We start from the raw sequence: 21,708 nt of genomic DNA, 5'->3' as shown, positions 1-21,708 counted from the left end.
TCATTTGCTTTGCATTATGGCATTGTTGCTTCTCCTTAAGACTTTGAGTTATATAAAAATTTTGCCCCAATTTTATTATTTGAAACACATATGGACCTGCAAGAAAAGAACAAATAATACCACCACCATTCGACCCGTTTAGCTTTCAAGAAACGTGTAAACATGAGTATTTTTATGTTCTGCCCTCGATGCTGTAAAAACTCAATTTTGCGTTGTGAGATGTATCAAGTTTCGTTGACTTCCAATGCTAATAAAACACTTGGTACCCAGGCCAATTCAATAAATCACAGGGATCGCCATTTGATAAATCTCCGATGTAGCAAAACTCAATTTTGCTCTGCAAACTACATCAAATCTTTTTAACTTCTAATGCTTATCAAATATAACATTTGGTATCCAGGCAATTTCAATAAATCACAAGGATTGCCATTTGATAAATCCAAAGAGATAAATAAGACCATGAAACAGATGAAAGAATATTTTATTTACACAACAATGATGAAAATCTCAGTAACATGAAAACAATCATTTATTTTGAAAAAAAATTAATTTTAGAGAAATGAACCTGTAAACTTAACAATTTAGCCTTGAGGAACCAAAGTACTTTGATTTCAAACAAAATGCCACATTTGACCCTTTCGATATCATTCCTTCGAAGTTCAATGTTGGCAACAGAACCACAAGTTGAAGAGAAATTCCAATGAACTGAGTCACCAGCCTTTCAAATCCAAGCTCACTTCTCATTATAAAACCCTACCTTAGCGCCCTTTCAGGTTTTCACTAAGGCTACCCCCACCTTTTATTTTCTCTCTTTTTTTTTTCAAAGGTGCCCTTTCGGATTTTCACCTGCTAAACAAATCTTGCCGATAGCCTTTATCAACTTAAAAATGTGTTTTAAGAAATGATGGCATCAGTGCGACAATCCTTCCCTTACAAAATTGGTAAAGGTGTACATCATTTGCCATTTGATTAGAAAATTTCCTAAAAGAGATGATATAAAGAACAGAAATCAAGACTTTCGGCTTTTGTAATGGGGTCTGGTGAGGTGCTAAGAAAAGGTTAAGGCTTGAAGGCAGATTTCAAAAGTGGTTTAAATGATCTGAGATTGCATTATTATACCAACCCTATTTTAGGGTTAAATCAAAACTTGCCCCAGTTTATTCTCAACTGAGGTTCTCTTCTCTTTCGTTTTTCCTCTTTTTTCTTCTCTCATTCCATTCATCTTTTGAAATTTTTTAAAATTTGTCCCAATTTATTTTTTAACTGGTATTTTTCTTTAATTTTCTTTTCTTTTTGCTCCTCTATCACTTTTCACCTTTTGAGATTTTTCTTTCCTTTTCTTTCAACTCAAACTTGGCCCAATGTGGGATTTGCGATCCTCAGGGGTTGCCAAACGAAATAATTTATTCTAAAAGTTCAAAAGGGATAATTAGGGATAGAATGTTTAATTGGAAAGGAAAAATGCCTCATTTTCATTCCATTCCTCGCATCGACCCTAAAAGGAAATTTTCATTTATCAGATGAAGAATTTCTTACAAATATCCGAATTGATCAGTTGAGGGAAAACTTATCCATCCATTTCTACGAGAACAAGTACTCCACCAGGCAATACCTTCTTGACGATAAATGGGCCTCGCCAACTTGGGGCAAACTTGCCTTTGGGCTCTTCTTGCACTGGCAAAATTCGTTTCAACACTTTATCTCCTTTTTCGAATAGTCGTGGCTTGACTTTCTTATTGTAAGCACCTTTTCTGCTCCTCATTCAAATGAATGCTAATTTTTATCTCCTTGACATTGACCCCAGTGCCAATGATTTCTGTTTCTTTTAAGTTTGGTTTGGATTTCTCTTCATACTGTTCAAGATTCTTTAACGAAGACTCAGACTCTTCCTCGTTATCGCTCTCGTCTTGAATTTTCAATTCCAAAACTCGTGAGAGATATCGAGATTGCAGTTATCAAATTTCGAAATGGTGATATCCAAAGAGTCAGGGGTTTTATTCTGGGCCATCTGAAAAGAATGGGTAAGTCACAGTAAATATAAAACTGTACATTTTATTGCATTTCAAGAAAAAAAATCAAACTTAATATCATGTTACTTGCTAAATGAAATGTATCTTTAAAACCACTTGATTAAAAGCTATTTACAAACAACATAGTTAAACAAAAGACACACGCATGAATGATTTTTCATTGGATTTAACCAAAATAATTCCCCAAATTTATCGAAACTTCCTTTCAAGAGAAAAGAAATCAATGGTCCAACAGGTGGATAATTTTTTGAGGAACTTGAGTGTGAGGATAATTGATATGGATATTAGATGTATAGGTATGTGGTAGGCCATGAGTTGGATATATGAAAGCTTTCTCAGGTGAATTTATGAAATGTGGGGTAAAAAGAGGTTTGAATATGGTAAGGGTAGTGGCTGCAGTTCAATTTGACCAACACGTAAGGTTGTACACCGTTGCATCTGATCAATCATGTGCCGTTGAATTTGTTTAACACCTCGGACGATTCAGGATGTGTACTCATGTTTACATTATTTCTTGAACCTCGGCTATGTGACCGTGTAATGATGGGGCTTCTTTGTGTAGCTATGTTTGCAAAACACTTGACATTTTAGGAAAAATCCTATTTAAATTCCTCTCTTGACCAGTTGTTGACAAAATAAGAAAAGAAAGAAAAAGAAAAAGACACGAGTTGGTAAATATTGAGGTAATTCGGATGCATGTCTTATTGGGGGGACCTTTTTATGCCAAAAGTTAGCCTAGCATGAAGATGCAATCCTTCAGAGCAGACACTATACATTACCTGATGAACCCGATCAACTTATTGACATTCGAGTAAAAAATAATTTGAAATATTTTATTGATTGGTGTGGCAAGAGACATCTATCCTCACAAAATGAGAACCAATCCGAACACATAAAATGATGTGTGAAACAGCCTACTCTTGAAAGAATTGCAATGTCTTGACTAGTTTATTTAGTGAACCTTAGATCGATACCCTAAAAGAGAATAAAAGGATCGGATGAAATTGATGATTTATTCAAAAATTGACCGGATCGCCTTAAAAATGGGTAACTGGTCAAATAGATTGAATGAAATTGATGATTTATTCAAAATTGACCGGATCGCCCTAACAATGGGTAAACTAGTCAAATGAATTGAATGAAATTGATAATTTATTTAGCATTGAATGGATCACCCTAAAACTAGTCAAATGAATTGCATGAAATGAATTAATCAAATAGATCGAATGAAATGATGATGTATTCAAAAATTGACTAAATTATCCTAAAAATAAATTGATCAAATAGATTGTATGGAGCAGATGGTTTTTCCAAAAAAATTGACTCAATCATCCTAGATGCGAATAAACTCATAAAAATGGGATGGATGGAATTGACGGTTTATTTGAAAATTGACTAGATTGCCCTAAAAATGAATGAATGGATTGAGTTAATGATTTATTCAAAAATGACTAAATTATTCTAAAAGTGAATGAATTGATCAAATAGATGAAATGAATGAATTGACAAAATGGATTGATGAATAAATTGGTCAAGTGAATTGAATTAAATTGTCCTAAAAAATGAATAATCGGTTCAAACGGATTGAATGGAATTGATGATTTATTCAAAAATCGATTGAATTATCCACCCCTTGGTAAAAATTCATTGCGATGCATTAGTCTATGAGCATTCTAAAATCAAGATTTGCCCTCAATATATTTACCATCTCAACAACGAGGAATTATTTGTGAATTTCTTCAACTTAATGTCCTTTACGCAAGAAATTTTTACCAAATTCTAATAAAAAGGCCAAAAGATGATTGTTAGATGCTCATATTCTAATGTGCAAAAGTTGCTTTATTATCTTAGGAAAGATCAGATCCTACCTTACCTTGTGCACTATCCCTTTGGATGGTGCAAGAAATATAGACGTGCAAGTCTCATTGGATTACATATCTGAGACACAAGATGGTTTATTCTTAACACGGGATTCCCTATGTGGCATTCCCTCTAAAGTTTATGCATGATGCCAATTTATGAAAGCGATTAAATATGCAATTTGAATTGAAAACATGACCTGAGGGACCCTTTGTATGCCAGAGTGGGTCTAAAATGATGTGCAATTATTAATCTACAAATGCAATACATTGGAATCTTAAACGTGCAATAGCCTATCTAAGAGGGTAGGTTCTAAAAGAAGATCATGCCAGATCTTTTATTTTCTAGCATTTGTGAATGCAAAAGACTAGAGAACAAGGAAATGTTAGTTCAACAAATAACACATAACACGTTAAGCAATTAGATGACACAGAAGGCGAAAAGAAAGAAAAATAAGGAAAGAGGAGTGGAATCTCTCCCTTCGTGCCTAACGATCCTAGTTGGGTACGGTCGACCCTATCCTAGGCGATTTCTATTATGAATGCATAAGGTTGGACTCACTACTGCATTTAGACTCGACAAAGCTTCAGATCCCCAAACCTTTAGACCACAGGCAGAGGGTCATCAATCCCAAGGCCTAAGAGTTGGTGGTTCAAGTGATCCCTCGGACATTGCTACGCGCACGTCGTGCCACGACCACATGTCCAAGTGGATTGATCCTAATCCTAATGGGTGGAGTGGTATGACAACCACTAAAAGTAAAAAGAAATGAGGGGTTATAAAAGTAAAACGTATGCACGTATGAAGTGCCCCTATTAAAGGGAGGGATTGAATACCATTAAATGCGGGTGAAGGTTCTAGGGTGGCTACCCCCTCCCCTAAGATGCAAGTGCGATATACAAACATAAGTGAATGAAAGAAAATAAACACATTATTCACATACACGAATATCGAGACAATTGAATGTGTGAAATGCAAGAAACCCTGAAAAGGAAAAAATGTAACCTAAAACCTTCAAATGTGATATATAAGAAGGTTAGAAAAAGCAAACGATTGACTAAATCAAATGCTCGGACTCTCTAAGTCCCCAATAGAGTCGCGAAACTGTCGCGCCCCATTTTTTAAATAAATGAATGAGTTTATGAATTTGTTGATTAATTTTGAGAAAAATGTATTTTTAATGAAAAATGAATAAAGAAATGAATTTCGATTTAATTTTGATTAAAAAATGATTTTTTCATTTTTAGAAAATAAAGAAAGAAATGGGCCTAAATGAGACTTAAAGTGCGACGATTTTTATCCAAAAATAATAGTTTAAAAAGGGTTTTTAATGAAAATTAGGAGTTGCCACTAGGTATGGAATTGAGGTGTACCAAAAATCACCTAAAATGAATTTTTAAAGAAAAAGTAGATACAACCCTTTTTAAACGACTCCAAATCTGCGAAAATCAAGAGAAAAGAGGTCGGGAGTCACATTTGAAGAAAAGGAAGGCAAGAATAAAATTCAAGGCACCCTTTCAACTTAGCCAGGGCTAGTTGTGTGATTTGGTCAAAGATTTTCTTATTTTAACCTAAAATTTTATCACATTTGGATGTCACTATATGGATGTAAAACCCTAACCCTAGGAGGATATCGAGGGGGGTCGAAATATCTCTACAAAGTTTAATTGGTGCAAATTACATTAATTGTGATGCCCAACAGTGACTCTTTGAACAGGTCATGAATATGCAAAAAAACATAAGAATTCAAAGAAAAGAAAAGAAAATAATAAGTATACAAATATATATGACCTATAGGAATGCATCATAACGGGTGCGGGGAATCTAACACTCGTGACTTCAATTTTTCCTTTAATAAAAGGAATACGAGCGTGCTAAGATTAGAAAACCATATTTGTCCATATTCCATATTCGAGGGGTATATCTCCTATTTAATCAAGCAAATGATTTAACCTAGTTCTAATTTTCTTAAATGAAATGCAACTCTACATGTCATGCCTCACACATAGGGATAAGGGATATATATATAAGGGAAATATAGGACAAGGGATATACATAGAAGGGAAATGACATGCAAAATGATAAAACTCTAAAAAGTAGAAAATATGCATGAAAATATAGTGATTGGCACACAAGCATGATCTAACGCGTGGATGGTCCCTAAGGATCTAGCGTTGGATTAACCCATGTCTACAAGTTCTCAATAGTATTGGACTAGTGACAAATCGGAATAAAGGGCCACAACTAGCGTTGGACTTGTGTGATGTCGGAAAAAAGTATCGCAACTAGAGTTGGACTAGTGTGGTGACGTCATGCATTTATTATAATCAAATAAATCATATAAACATAATAAAAACGAGCAAACACATAAAACACATAGCACATAAGCATGATATCTAGATACAAAACCCTAAAAAAGTGAATAATACGTAAACACATAAGCATGCAAAACACACAAAACAAATAAAGCAAATAAACTCCAAGCTATTACATTTAGGGGGCCCTAACTACAATCTAAAGGGGGAAGTAATAAAATAAACTAATAAAATAAATACCTAACTATTATATCTTGGCATTTGAATGCCTCTCAAATGACCAAAATTAAATAAATATACAAAATTAAAATAAATAAAGTAAATAAAGAAATACATGAAATAATAAATTTTTAAAAAAAAACTTCAAAAAGCATGCAATTTCATACATAAAATCATGTAGGAACATAAAGGGTCAAACAAAAGAGTAGAGTGTACTTCCCTTGAATTGATTGTCTAATGAAATGCAATTTTCTTATTTACCCTCCAAAACAAAGAAAAAGGCCAAAGCATCACTTTAATTAACAAATAATTACAAGAAATGAAAATAAACACTAAATTAAATCAATCAAAGCATTCAAATAAAAGCAAACAACCCATAGTCAACAAATTAAAACAAATAAGGACCCAATTGAAAGAATTAAAGAAGTTTGAGGGGTCAAATTATTATTACAAATATTAGGGGTCTAAATTAAAGTAAATTATGACGAGCTCAAGATGAAACCTAACAAAACCAAATGATAAAATTCACAAGAAATAAATGAAAATCTATTTGCTATAATCAAACAACAAAATCTTCCAAAATTTACTAAAATCAAAATCAAGACTATAAATCTATCAAAAACCATTAAACCCCCAATTTCATCCTACAATTCACACATAATCTGTCCAAACAAAATAAACGGATAGTACAGTCATTCATATCATAGATTACATGTATAGAAACCAAGTTAAACAACAAGTGAGAGGAGTGGTACATTCACCAGTTCAAGTACAGATATTTTAAAAGTTTTCGCCCAAAGTGGCTTTAATCACCGTGAAACCCTAAGAATAACAAAGGTAAAGTAGTTGAAGTTTCCACATCCAAAACCGAGTAAACGGGATGCACAAGTGAGGCTCGATTACTAGTCGGGTGCCTCTCCAAGTTATATACTATTACAAAAGAATAAAATGCAATTTTTGAGCAGACAGATAACAGTTGGTATGAGGGTTACAAACACCCCCAAACCCCTTCATTCTACCACAATGCAACTTTAACTTAAAAGAATCAGACATCCTAGAAAATTGGACAGCATTTCCCCCTAAATTTCCTTACTTTGCCAGCCATCATGGCTTCATTTTTCCTCAAATCAGCCCAATGTCACCCAAAATAATCTCATTTCAATATCCATTCAATAGGCTCAATGTCGTACAAATACAAAATCAAACTAGGAAAATGTCTGAAAATGAAGTTTAAGCCATAAAACAAAAGACAGATTTGACGTCGTTTAGCGTATCGAACACAACCGAAGCTACGCTTACTAAATTGGTGTGTAATTTATACCGTTTTGAAGCTAAGATAAAGAGCTACAATTTTGATGAAGACCACTTAGTCCAGCTAACCAGATCAAAATTTCAAATTACAGAACTAGGGTCTCACAATCAGGCTAGTTAACCGCACGATGCTTAAACGGCAATAACTCAGGCTACTGAAGTCCAATTGAGGCATTTTTAGGGCCGTTGGAAAGCTAAGACATAGCAATACAACTTTCATGTTTTGGCCAAAAGCTAATTCAGTACGGATCAGGGTGAATAGATGCGGTCAGATTGGTGAAATGTCAACACTGTCCGCAGAGCTCTACCTATGGCAGTCAAGGGTATTTTTGTCTTTTCATATGCTACAGTACTAGGATTGAGCCAAAATTTTACAGCCAGCTATAAAATATCATTTCCTACCACTTTTATGTTTTAACCTATGGCTGTTTCGGCCTCTATCATGGCCGAACAGAATCAGGCAGAACAGGGTAAGATGAAGCCCTAAACTGGAATTTATGCACTCTAGCTGAAATTTCTTTAGGTAATCAAAACTAATATACCAAAGCTTCATTTCACACCATATTAAGCTATCATTCCATGTCCCAACAATAATCATCATATAAAATCAGAAAAATCACCAAAAATTCTAAAATTTGTCAAACTCTACTTTAAACCCTAAAATTTTCCACAAAATAATCTATTTAGCCACTACAACCCACTAATCAACCATTATGAAAGCAAAGAGGGAACTTCCTTAGCAACTTACCTCAAAAACTCAAGAAAGCTAGCAACTTAGGTCTTCCCTTTCCAAAACAACTCCACCAACCTCCTTAATCCTCCCTAGCAAGAAGTTTCTATGGAGTAATTTGAGATTCTAATGGTTGGAACTTAAGATTTGGCTTGGATTTGAAGTTGAAGATGAAAATTTTCTTCTCTTTCTTTCTCTCAAGTGTTCGGCCAAGAAGGAAGAAGAAATGGGATATTTTTGGTCAAATTTTTGGTATTTAGTAAAGGTAAGAAAGTTAGGTCAAAGTCCAACTCCAATCAGGTCGCGACACCTAGCACCTTTTAATGTTATTCTCATCCTCTTGTCTCCCAATACAAATTAATCTAGCTAACCTCCAATTATCTCCTAGCACCTGGTAAAATAACATTTCTTAATACAAAACTTCAATTAATCACAAAAAATTTATCGCACTTAGTGCACTAGCGGGTTCCACATCTATAACGCACTTCAAACTTATCATGAACTAACTTATTTTATAAAAATGATTTAAAACCTATACTCACTTATAAAAATCTCTGAAAAATCAACATAATAGGGTTTAATGAAGAAAATGCATGCAAGAAAAATAAAATAAAATATTGTGAAATAAAGAAAATTTACGGGTCCTCACACAAATATCACCTATTTGTCTCATACACAATTTGAGGTAAGAAAAAGTTAAATATTGAAAATATACCCCAATATCATTCCATATATATATTGGTTATCATCCTCATTGTCCAAGGTAGATGCATAATTTACCTTTTTCTTTCACACTTTTCTAGTTTTTTATTCTTTTGACTTCAAGTGAAATTTTATATCATTTTTCAAGTTTGACTTGGATCAATTTCTCCTTGAGCACCTACACTACAGAACTCACTTTTGGTACCCACTTATTTTTTGATCCATAGCGTTTAATTGTATCCTTCAATACCTAAATGGTTTTCATTCCCAAATTTATATTTCTTTTCACATAACACTCACTTTTCATATAGCCATGTTGACAACAATAATCGCATAAAATATGCGTATTTCTCACATGAAAGGATCCAGCAAAATATGATTTATTTTTTCTATAAGTACTAAAATTTTATTAATAAAAGTATAACTAATATCTTTCTTTTCCAAAACACTTTGCTTCTCTTTTTTAAGAAAATCACTAAAATCATTCATTATTTTTCTCAATAGGGTTTGTTCTTCTTTAATTTTTCATAAAATTTTGTTTTCTTATCCATTTTTTTTCTCAAATCACTTTGATTGCAAACAATATCATTTTTAATCTTTTTTAAATCATCATTTTGTTTCTTCGACATTTTATTTTTTAAAAAAAAAGATTTGAATATCATTTTTTAAATATCATTTTTATGTTTGTGTGAACTTTTAGATGTTCACGTGACTTTGAAGCAGCTTAACTGCAATTTCTCATGTATGTCTATCACTCTTGTGATATTAGATACCCATAGTTCGGTTTTTTATGAACTACCCTTACCTATACCTGTGAGAACCCGAAAAATTAGGTTATATTTTATTTTATTTTTTTGAATGCATTTTCTTTACTTTAAATTATTGCCTTAATTTCCTCAATATTTTTATAAGTGAGTCAAGCTTTTAAATCATTTTCGTGATATAAGTTAGTACATGTTAAGTTTGAAGTGTATTATGGACGTGGGACCCGCTAGTGCGGTAAGTGCGGTAAAATTTTGATGACTAGCTGAAGTTTTGCATGAAGGGATATTATTTTACAAGGTGCTAGGGGATAATTAGAGGGTAGCTAGATAAATTAGCTTTGAAAGACAAAGAGATGAGATCAAACCCTAAAAGAGCCAAGTGTTGCGAAACCGTTGGATGTTGGACTTTGACCAAGTCTTTTTAACTTTACTAAAACCACATTTGACCACCAATTGTCTTCATTTTTGCACCACTTGGCTGAAATATTAGAGAGGAAAAACCAAGGGGAGAAACTTCATCTTCAATCCCAACTTTCTTGCTTGAATCTTGAGCTCCAATCATAAATTTTGGTTTAGACCGAATCAGCCTTTGGACAAAACATGAAAGTTATAGGATTTGCCTGCAAAATTTCAGATCAATTGGATCATTTTAGCTTATGATTTGGCTAGAGAACTCCTGACTGCACAAAAACTCTAATTTTCCTAACCAGTTTTCATGTGCTTCTGACCGTCCATTTTTTACCCCGAAAATTTGAGAACTGGGCATCGATGTCTTCATAGGAAATGTAGGTATATGTCTTAACTTCGAAACGCCATAAAATTTGCCTCAATCTGCTAAGTGTACCTTCATTTGTGATCAAAACACCAAAGAATGGCAAAGCTGCCATCTTCATTGTTTCTCGTTGCCTTTCTCTTGTTTTCCGTTTCCTTGATATGACTTAACACGTACTTCTCAAGTGTTCTAAACCTGATTTTTAACATTCTAAACAAGCATTCAAAACATGATTTTTAGTTGCATATATTGGCTTTGAATTTAATCATTTTTTATCATTTTCTTTTACAAATTATGCGTGCACTTTGCCTATATGGCTTACTGTACTTTTCATGTCTTTTTTCTTTGATATAGAAATATAAGTTGTGTAGCTTGTACTCGTGTATGATTGGCTCTTTGTGGACAATATTTGGCTGCAAATTTCGAGAGTGGCCAAGGTTCCGGCCCTGAACTGACTTGTTTAGGGTGAGTGTTTCTTACATGTTTGTATATTAAATGACTGTGTACTTGTTGTGAATATTCTCTTGAGTGTGTACTTTCGATAGGTGAGTGTGTACTTTATCGCACTCGACCCAAGCAAAAAGTGAATTTTCAATGATTGAATGCTACTTGTGCATGAATATAAGCCTTTTGGCTAAATTGGGCCCTTGCCCTTCATTGTCAGTCGACTCGAGCCAGAAATGGACTCAGTTAGGCAACTGGTGACCCTAGGATAATATTTGGTATACTCGAGTATGACCACGAAGGTTGGTGGAGAACTGGCCAGTGAATTGGCTAGTAGTGGGAAATGAAATCAATGAAGAATACTAAAGGGGTTTTCACTTGCAAAACAAATGTTTTCTAATATTGGAAAGATAAGAAAAATGGTTGGCGAATGAATGAACGAATGGCTCCATGTGAGCATGTATCCTTTTAATGAGTGTGTTCTCATTGCTTTTATATTGTGAATGTTTTCTCGATTGATTGTTATTACATGACTAATATTCTTGTTTCAATTACTTGGTTATGTGTATGGGAACCTCACTGAGCTTTAGCTCATCCCTCTATTCCGTTAAATTTTTTTTCCTTACAGGGTTTGAGAGCAAGGACGGGTGATTAGAGGAAGACTAAACTTTTGACTAGAGCTTTTGTTGTGTAATAGTAATAGTATTAGAAGTTGGTTCAATCCTGAACTTTTGTACTTAACCTTGAGGATTTATATATCTTTGGTAATGATTGTATATATGTTAAGTTTGATTGACCTATCTTTACTGTCTCTTGAAGTGATACGTGAGTGGGTCTCGGCGAAAGCTAGGCAGGCGGTTCGTTGAACCCTTTGGTTCACCTTAAGGGGAGGTGGAGTCGTCACAATACCCTCCTGATACCTATTAATCAGTCAAAGTATAGACTTGGCTTTGATTATTATTGTGCCGAGATTGAGAGTTTTGGAATTATGTATGGAGATTTTGAGAAAAAGAATTTGGGTCCTATACCTGTATGCAAAAACTTGAGATAGGGTGTGGAACTTTTGGTGTACGAAGTACGCTTTAGGGTTTCATTATGTACATAAGTGATAATGGTACCCCTTGTATTAAGACCCCAGAATAGGAATTAGTGGCATAGTATTTTGAGATATTGTCCTACCTGTGTTCTACTTTCTCGTCTATCTCATTTGAGAATAATTAAGTCTAATCTCTCGTGGTTGGATTGGGAGTGAATGAAGTTAAAAGTTATATGGCCAGAGTTTCCAATTGTAATTAGTTACTTATTTCGATCCTTTGATTTGCCTGGCAACTTGAGTTTAAGAGAATCGGTGAGATGACAAATTTGGTTGAAATGCATAAGAAAATAGAGAGTCTTCGAAAGAAAGTAGAATTCCAAAAGAAATTAGCTGAACACTGGGAAGAACGATGGAAACAAGAATATTCAGAGAAAATTGAGCTGTTGCACAAGAACATAGAATTAAAAAAGAAATACGAAGGGATCCCGAAAGAGGTGCGGAATAAATTTGAATTGGTGCATTCGTCTAGTCAAGTAGCATCTCAAGACATTCCTAGTAATCAAGATAAAAGGAGTTAAGGAAGTTTTTGCAAAACTAAAGAGAAACGTAAAGAGATTGGTGAAGATGAACTTGCTATGAAGGATAACGGTAGGAAGAAAAGAAAGAATGGACACTTCAAGAAGAGATGCATAGCTGCTAAGTGTAAAATATGTAACAAAATTCATACAAGATTATATTATTTGAAAACTTGTGCATGTTTTGGATGTGGTCAACTTGGACATTAAGTGAGGAACTGCCCAAGACAAATAAATTTCGCGATGGTGAAGCGGCTGTAATAGTAAAAGTTAGCAATTAGTGATGTTTTGCCTGAAATAGTTGTAATAATTGGATTCTGTGTAGTGAAAGTTTTATGCAGTAGGTTATATCTCTGTTAGAAACAGTGAACTTAGTACCTGATATTTTAATTAGTGCTATTAAATGTTGGTGGTTGAGCAGCAGTGAATCCTTATTCATGAATCAATTACTATAATCTAGTCTTGAATTTAAGCGAGAATTCTTCATTTGTGGTTCGAAAGGAAAAAAATTTTGATTAGAGAGGGTAATCTGGATCAAGGGGCACAGTTGTAAAGATGAGAGAGGCCATACGTTGTGGCCGATTTGTCAACGTACAGTGTATAAGTTTAAGAACTAGTAAGAGTAGTAACCACATTTCAAATCTTCTTTTTATCGAGTTTGAAGTTTGTGTCACCTTTCACCTTTTGATACCTTTGTTGATCTTTCTTAGCATGTTAATTTAGCCGTTACGTTATTAAGATTTTCTCTCTAGGTAAGTTTGTGGTAACGGCATAAGTGAGGGGAAGCTCTTGAGAAGTAGAGGAAAACCCTGTAGAATCGAGTTTTGTGAGCAAATGAGAGAATTTCGAGGACGAAATTCTTTTAAGGGGGAAAGAGTGTGAGAACCCGAAAAATTTCTTTATTTTATTTTATTTTTTTGAACACATTTTCTTTATTTTACTTTATTGTCTTAATTTCCTAGATATTTTTACAAGTGAGTCACTTTTTTAAATCATTTTTCATGTATAAATTAGTGCATGTTAAATTTGTAGTGCATTATGGTAGTAGGACCCACTAATATGGTGTGTGTGATAAATTTTTGAAGAATAGGAGGAGTTTTGTGGAATGAGATATTATTTTATCAGGTGTTAAGGAATAATTAGAGATTGGCTAGATATTTTAGCCATTGAAAGACAAAGAGATGAGGATTAACCTTAAAAGGACATTTGTCAACAAGCCATGGTTCTTTGACTTTGACTAAAACCATTCTTAGCCTTTAATTAAAAGAAAAATTGACCATAAAAAGCAACCCTTCATCTTCTTCCCTTGGCCGAATTTCATGAGTGGAAAAGAGAGAGAGAGACTTCATCTTCAACCTTCAATTCTTGCTTAAATTCTTGAATTTTCACTATAAACTTGCAATCTACTCCATCAAAGTTGACCTTTAGGAAGGATTAAGGGTTTTGGTTAAGAGATTTTGGAGAAAGAAACTCTTAGCTTCCATTTCTTCTTAGGATTACAAGGTCACCATATCAAGAAAACCATTTTCTCTTTTATCACTTGCATATGAGTGGATTTAGAGCTTGATTTTGGTAGTTTACATGGAAAATTTCATGGTTTAAGTGGTGGTTGGAAAATTTCAGTTTTTAGTGTGAAATTTCAGCCTTGACATGATGGTTTGAGTTTGGCTATGATCTAGTAGCTTTGCCATGTGAATTTTCTAGCTTTTATATGTTATTTTGGCTTGATTATAGGAAATTTCAGCTTAGGGTTTCAAATTTCAGCTTTGTCATGATTGATTTTGAGTTAGATAAATTGACTATTTTGGATGATTTTGTGGCCTTAGACAACTGTAATTTGTAGCCTATAACTTATGGTTGTAATAGAGGATGGATTGAGATGAATATAGGTGTTGAGTTTAGATGAAAAAGTTAGAAAATAAGGGGAAGTACTGCTGAAATTTAATTTACTTCTTTTCTTGTGAAATAAGTGATGCTAGAAGGGTGATTTTGGGTTGGTTTGGACTTAGGTTACATGTGGTTGTTTGAGTTCACTTCGATGGTGGTCTATAAGCTGAAATTTTGACAAAATCATGTGTAAAATAAGAGAAAAAGTAATGGTTTCTTCTGACATGCTTTCTAGTTTCATTTGTCCAACTTTAAACTTGACACTGGTTGTTTTCTTCTAAAAGTTGTGCGTATATCTTATGTATATTTTGCTAAGTTTCATGAATTATAAATATCTAAATTTTCCTCTTTTGGTCTCTTACATCTTTTGAGTCTCAGTGTTTTCTTTTCACACTAGTAACATACTTGAATCATAGCTCCAGGTTGCACTTGGATATTCTTCGATTGGCACTTTCAAGTTGTTTTTGAATTTTATGTTTTAAGAGGCCAAATCTTGTTCCAAACACAAGTTAAGACTTTTGTGTGTTGAACTTGAGTGAAAACTATGAATTTTGCAAGGTGAAAACCTCATGATTGTGCTTGTTTCAAAGCTGAAATTTCTGGTAGGCAAGGCAGCTGTATACCCTGCTGTCTTTTAGCCTTAAAATCCTTTGGTTTGATGGTCTTTTGGACTCAATCTTGCTCATTTCACTTGCTAAAACCTTGAACTACAACAGTGTTTTGAATTGGAGTAAATATCATAATTTAAGGAGGTGAACTACCTTGGTTTCTTCACTATTTTGCAGCTGAAAATTTCAAGCAATGAAATGAAATGTGGAACTCTTCAACTGCTCACGTTTTTGGGTCCAAATGCTTTCCTTTTGTTTCACAACTATACTTGAATCATTGCCCTAGTATGTACTTGGATTTTCCTTGAATTGCACTTCCAAATTTATCTTTGAACCCTTGTGTTTTAAGAAGCCAACTTGGATAGGTGTATGGCCGATAGTAGGGTCTAAAATGTGAACTTCGTTCACCTAAATTTTGGATAGTTGGACCATAAATATCTTTTACCTTAGTTGCTCTTATGGTTTGGCGGTATTCGAGAGCCACCTGGAAACGAATGTTATCGTTGCTCTACTTTGAACTGGCGAGTGTTTCAACTGCATGTTCCATGCTACTTATGGCTAAAAAATGACTTGTTGCCTGAACTGGCTTATTACCGCTTAGGCGAGTTTGTACTTTATCGTACTCGACCTAAATTAACTGAGTTCTTGATATCTTGTTTACAAGTGTATTGATTTGAATGTGCATGACTTGATATCTACCTGGGATCCTAAACCCCTATTGGTTCGTGAGTCGAATCAAGCTGGCAAGGGTTGAGTCGAGAAGATTGGCGAACCATAGTGTAAGTCCCAAAAACAACCAAGAGGGGGGGTGAATTGGGTTGATTAAAATCTTAACCAAATTTATGCACTTTTTCTTTAATAAAAATTTACCTTCTTTTCTAGTAATGATCAACCTAGTAGATTAGAAGACAAGAGCAATATTGATCAGAAAAACAAGTATAGACAAGCAATGAGAATTTTATTAAACAGAAAAGTAAGATAGGGAATCAAACCAAGTGTCTACCAAGCTATCCTCAAACTTGAAGACCAAACACTAGGAAGAGCAACTTCTCTTTGATGAAAGAAGATCAACTAGATGTACAATGGAGGGAGCACTTCCTCCTTACCCTAAGCCTCACTTAGTCAAGTTAAGAAGTTTTACAAACACTCAGAAAACCCTCAACAAAGGTACACTAAAGATCCTTTCAACCACAAAAGAAATGCTCACCAGAAATTCACACCACTTTAAAACAAATCTTGCTTTGGAGACTATTTTCTAGCTAAAATATCTCTTGAGATCTTGTAAACAAAGTGTGCAAAAATCCCTACTTGGTTCAGACCAGTTTGATTTTAAAGGGAACCAGAAATGGGCTTCATCAATGCTTTCAACGGATAGAAGGTAGCTGAAGAGTCAACTAGCCGTTGGCTGTCGGACGTCCGACGACTATATCATCGTCCGAACCAATCGTCCGAAGAACAGCCAAGTTGAGGATCGGACGTCCGATGCGTTTGTATCGTCCGGCTGCACAGCGTCCGATCGCAGGCAGAGAGTTGGCAAGTCATCTTGGAATTTTTCGGATGTCCGATGCGGTTGTTATGCGTCCGAGGTATGCGTCCGATCCTTCCGGACGTCCGATGCTTCTTTATGAGTGTCCGACAGCACTTCCTTCTTGATGTTCTTTATCCTTTCGGACGTCCGACAGATTCCTTTCGACCGTCGGACATGATTGTCCTGTTTTTGCTTCTTCTTTTGGTTGTTTTGCATTTCATGACATATTCGTACCTGATTCTTTGATAGGCAAAAACACTTATATTTGAATAAGGTTAGATAAACATTTCAAAGTACCGAGAATAACAAAATTGACATACTTAAAAGACAGTATCTTTGATCGGAACAAAACAATGACTAAATTTGTTTATATTATTCCAATCTTGTTTGCCACATCCAAAGCATCGTAGATTGGAGTCAATCAAACATATACTTTCCTTGTTCCATCAGGCCTGATCAAAGTGTTCACTTTCTTGGTCTGTATAAACATTTCAACGAACTTTTGTGATCATCAAAACCAAGAATAACATTCTCCCCCTTTTTGATGATGACAAAACAAAAGTTTGAAATGAAATTTGATGATTGCAGTACAAGCTCCCCTTTCTCACGATCTCCCCCTTATTTAGTGAATCATAAAATTTTGAAAATTTTGAAAAACTCCCCCTCACTTGGCTGCTCATCCGAGTTAAACAATTTTCCAAAAATATGACAATTAAGCATATCAGCCAATCCAACTTTAAACAATCAATCCAAATTTAAACAATCAATCCAACATATCCAACATCACCAATCAATCACCTATCAACACCAATCATCAATCATCAATCTCAATTCAGTCTCAATTCAGTCCTCTCCCCCTTTTTGTCATCACAAAAGGGTGATCAATCACATCCATCTTATCCACAAACACATTCATCAATGCAATCCAAAAACATTTCACACAATCAGAATAGACAAACAAACATCCATCAAAATACTTAGACATCCATCAAAACAGTACTTAAACATCCATCAAAACATACCAAAAGAAACTTAAAATATCCATTACATTACATATTCATTGTTGAATACCACAAACACATAAACAAGACAAACACAATGCAAATGTCCTAAGTAATGAACTATGTGGATCCAGGTGTCCTCCGAGAGAGTTGATATTGGTCGAGATCCTCCTCTTCAGTTTCTTCATCATCTTCAGCAGCCTCTCCAACTGGTGCCTTGCCTTTATCTGATGTAGAAGTGCCATGAGGAGTCACAGGGGTTGATGAACCAGGGTCTGGAATTGATGAACTCGGATCAGTGGGGTGTGACTCTTTGTCATGGGAAACTTCCTCAACCACAGGGGGGGAAACAGGAGGTTCTTTTTGTCTAGGAAGGCAGTTTGTTGCTCAGAGGACATAGTGAGCATTAGACCATGTTCTAGAAGAAGAACATGCTGTTTGAGTTCACGAAGAAGCTCAATTACTTCATCACTGGAAGAGGAAGATGCTTTGGTGGCAGACTTCCTAGGGTGAATGGGAGTGAGTGAACTGAATGAAGGATCATGTACAGTCTTAGACCTCTGTTCACTAGATGATGCCCCCTTATATGCCCACAGATTATCTTTAAAAACAAGATTTTTTCTTTCAAAATATGCTTTGGTAAAGGCATAAGAAGATGCTTCTTTGGGACAAACACCTAGAATTGGAACTTTGTAAAACTCAAAAATCTTTTGAAAAAACTTTCCATAGGATAGTTTTCTTCGAGAGTCAGTGGTATAGCGAAGTAAAAACTTGCACATGACAAAACCAAAATCAATCCGAATTTTTTCTCGAAAACAATAAAAGAGATACAACTCCATTTTGTTTGCATCAGTTCTGTGGCCATCAGTGGGCACAAGCAGGTTTGAAATGATAGAAATGGCAATTAAATTCACAGGGGGCAGATCATTCAATTTAGCATCAGCAGGTGAGGAAAAACTTCTTTTGAAATAAGTTAACATTTTTGTCCCATCAAAATGATTATCAGCAGTAGGGAGCTCTTCATAGGAAAAGAAATTAGCAATTTTATCTTTGCATAAACGTTCAATGGTAGTATTTAAAATGGAATTCACAGTATCAGAATCAAAGATTAGGTCTACCCCATTTACCCTGGACATGATCTCAGTTTAGTCAGTTCCTTTCCTAAGATTGGCAAAAAATTGATGCAGCATATCAGGGTAATAGACATTGGGCATAGAAATGAGATGTGACCATTTCTGGAAAGCAAATAGACTCAGAATGGATTCTAAACCTATGGAGCGAAATTCAGAGGGGTTTACAGTTCTTTGAGGGATGACACCTTTTTGGGATATCCAGGAGTATTTGTCTTTCGCAGCATCATCAAAGAATGGAGGGAGAGGGGCTGATTTAGGAGGCGGTTGAGAAGAGCTCCCCTGTCCAGATTCTGGTTGAGAAGTGGGTTGTGGAGTAGGCCGTGACATTTGACCCTTTATGGCTCCTCTCTTGAAGCGCTTGGATGAACGTTTGACCGTAGGAAGATCCTCATCCTCATCCCTGAGTGGAAGCTTGCGTCCGGCAGTGACCTTTCCTCCTCTAAGATTCACCATTGTGCGAAATGTGTGGAATGAAAGATGCAAATGATGCACACAGCAGTAGGGAAGTGAATCGCACAGAAATTTTGGGACAAAAAGGCCTTGATCAAGAGTTGTCAGAGCAGTTATGAAAGAGTAGGGTTTTGAGGGAAATTTGAGAATTTGTGCAATGCTATGCGATTCGGTGAAATGATCAGGAGAGATGAATCGCAATCAGTCAGACAAAGTTTTGTTTGAGTCAATTTGAGAATGAGAGCTTCAAAATGGTACGAATTTAAGAGTGAGGGAAGAGAGAGTTTTCGTCCGAGAGGAAATAGAATAGGAAGAGACTGAAGCAAATGAGGAAGAAAGTTGTTTTTAAAAAATGAGCCGTTGCACTGTCGGATGGCCGAACGAAGTTGTGCGTCCGACAGATGCGTCCGAACAGGCACAATCTGGAAAATGGCTGAAGAACATCATCGGACGTCCGTTCATCTTCTTTCGGACGTCCGAAGACCCAAAAAAAATTAAGATGATTTTTCAATTATTCCTAATTTTGATTTCAGATGAATGAACTGATCTAATGGCAAAGCTTTTGTAAAAATATCAGCAAATTGATCTTTAGAACAAACATAATTTACACATATTTCACCTTTTTGAACCATATCACGAATAAAGTGATGCTTTATATCTATGTGCTTTGTCCTAGAATGATGAATAGGATTTTTGGTCAAATTTATAGCACTAGTATTATCACAGAATACAGGCATGCAGTCATACGACAATCCAAAATCATTCAAAGTGTGCTTCATCCATAAAAGTTGAGCACAACATGCACTAGCGGCAATATATTCCGCTTCGGTTGTAGACAAAGAGATTGCACATTGTTTCTTGCTAAACCAAGAGACTAAACAATTTCCAAGAAAATGACAAGTTCCACTAGTACTCTTTCTATCCACACGACAACCTCCAAAATCAGCATCCGAATAACCATATAGTGCAAACTCATTAGATCTAGCATACCAAAGACCATAGTCTAATGTACCTTTCAAATACCTAAAAATCCTTTTTACAGCATTCAAATGTGATTCTTTTGGACAAGATTGAAATCTAGCACACAAGCAAACAGCAAACATAATATCAGGTCTACTTGCGGTTAAATAGAGTAGGCTTCCGATCATACCTCTATAATGCTTTTCATCCACATGATTACCTTCTTCATCTTTGTCAAGCTTTGTAGAAGTGCACATTGGAGTTCCAACTTGCTTTGAGTCCTCCATGCCAAACCTTTTCAGCAATTCCTTGATATATTTTGTTTGATTTATAAAAATTCCCTCAAGAGCTTGATGTATTTGAAGTCCAAGGAAGAAATTTAATTCTCCCATCATACTCATTTCAAATTCACTTTGCATAGTGGTGGAAAACTCCTTACATAGATACTCATTAGTAGCACAAAAAATAATATCATCAACATATATTTGCACAATAAGAAGGTCATTCAACACTTGGTTAGTAAAAAGTGTGGTGTCCACAACACCCCTTTTGAAACCATTTTCAATCAAAAAACCACTTAGTCTTTCATACCAAGCTCTTGGAGCCTGTTTTAGACCATACAAAGCTTTAGATAGTTTAAACACATGACTTGGAAATTTTGTATTTTCAAAACCGGGGGGTTGATCCACATATACTTCTTGATCAATAAAACCATTTAAAAAAGCACTTTTAACATCCATTTGAAACAATTTGAAGCCTTTAAAGCATGCAAAAGCAAGAAGCATTCTAATAGATTCTAATCTTGCTACGGGAGCAAATGTTTCATCAAAATCAATTCATTCTTCTTGTGCATATCCTTTAGCAACTAATGTGGTTTTATTTCTTACAACAACACCTTTATCATCCAACTTATTTCTAAAAATCCACTTTGTGCCAATGATAGGTTGATTTTGAGGTCTATCAACAAGTGTCCAAACTTCATTTCTCTCAAATTGATTAAGTTCCTCTTACATTGCCAAAATCCAGTTTTCATCCTTTAAAGTATCATTGATATTTTTGGGTTCAAAAAGAGAAACTAAAGCAAAATTGTCAATCAATTTTCTAGATGTGGAACGAGTGTTTACCTTCTCGGATGGATCACCAATTATAAGCTCTTTTGGATGATTTTGGCTGAATTTCCAAGCCTTGGGAAGATCTTTGAGTGGATCATCATTTTTATCTTCATCTTCCTCTTCTTGATCATTATGAACTTCATTTTCCATTTCAGTTGCTGCTGGTTTAGAGCTTCCTTCATTTCCAATTGATAGCTTTTCCATTCCTTCTCGAACACCTACATCATCATCCTCACACGAACTTTTGAAATTATCATCATTGGTTTCATCA

The sequence above is a fragment of the Coffea arabica genome, chromosome 2c, assembly GCF_036785885.1.
Source record: "Coffea arabica cultivar ET-39 chromosome 2c, Coffea Arabica ET-39 HiFi, whole genome shotgun sequence".
In the NCBI taxonomy this organism is placed as follows: Eukaryota; Viridiplantae; Streptophyta; class Magnoliopsida; order Gentianales; family Rubiaceae; genus Coffea; species Coffea arabica.
This window is presented reverse-complemented; position numbering follows the sequence as displayed.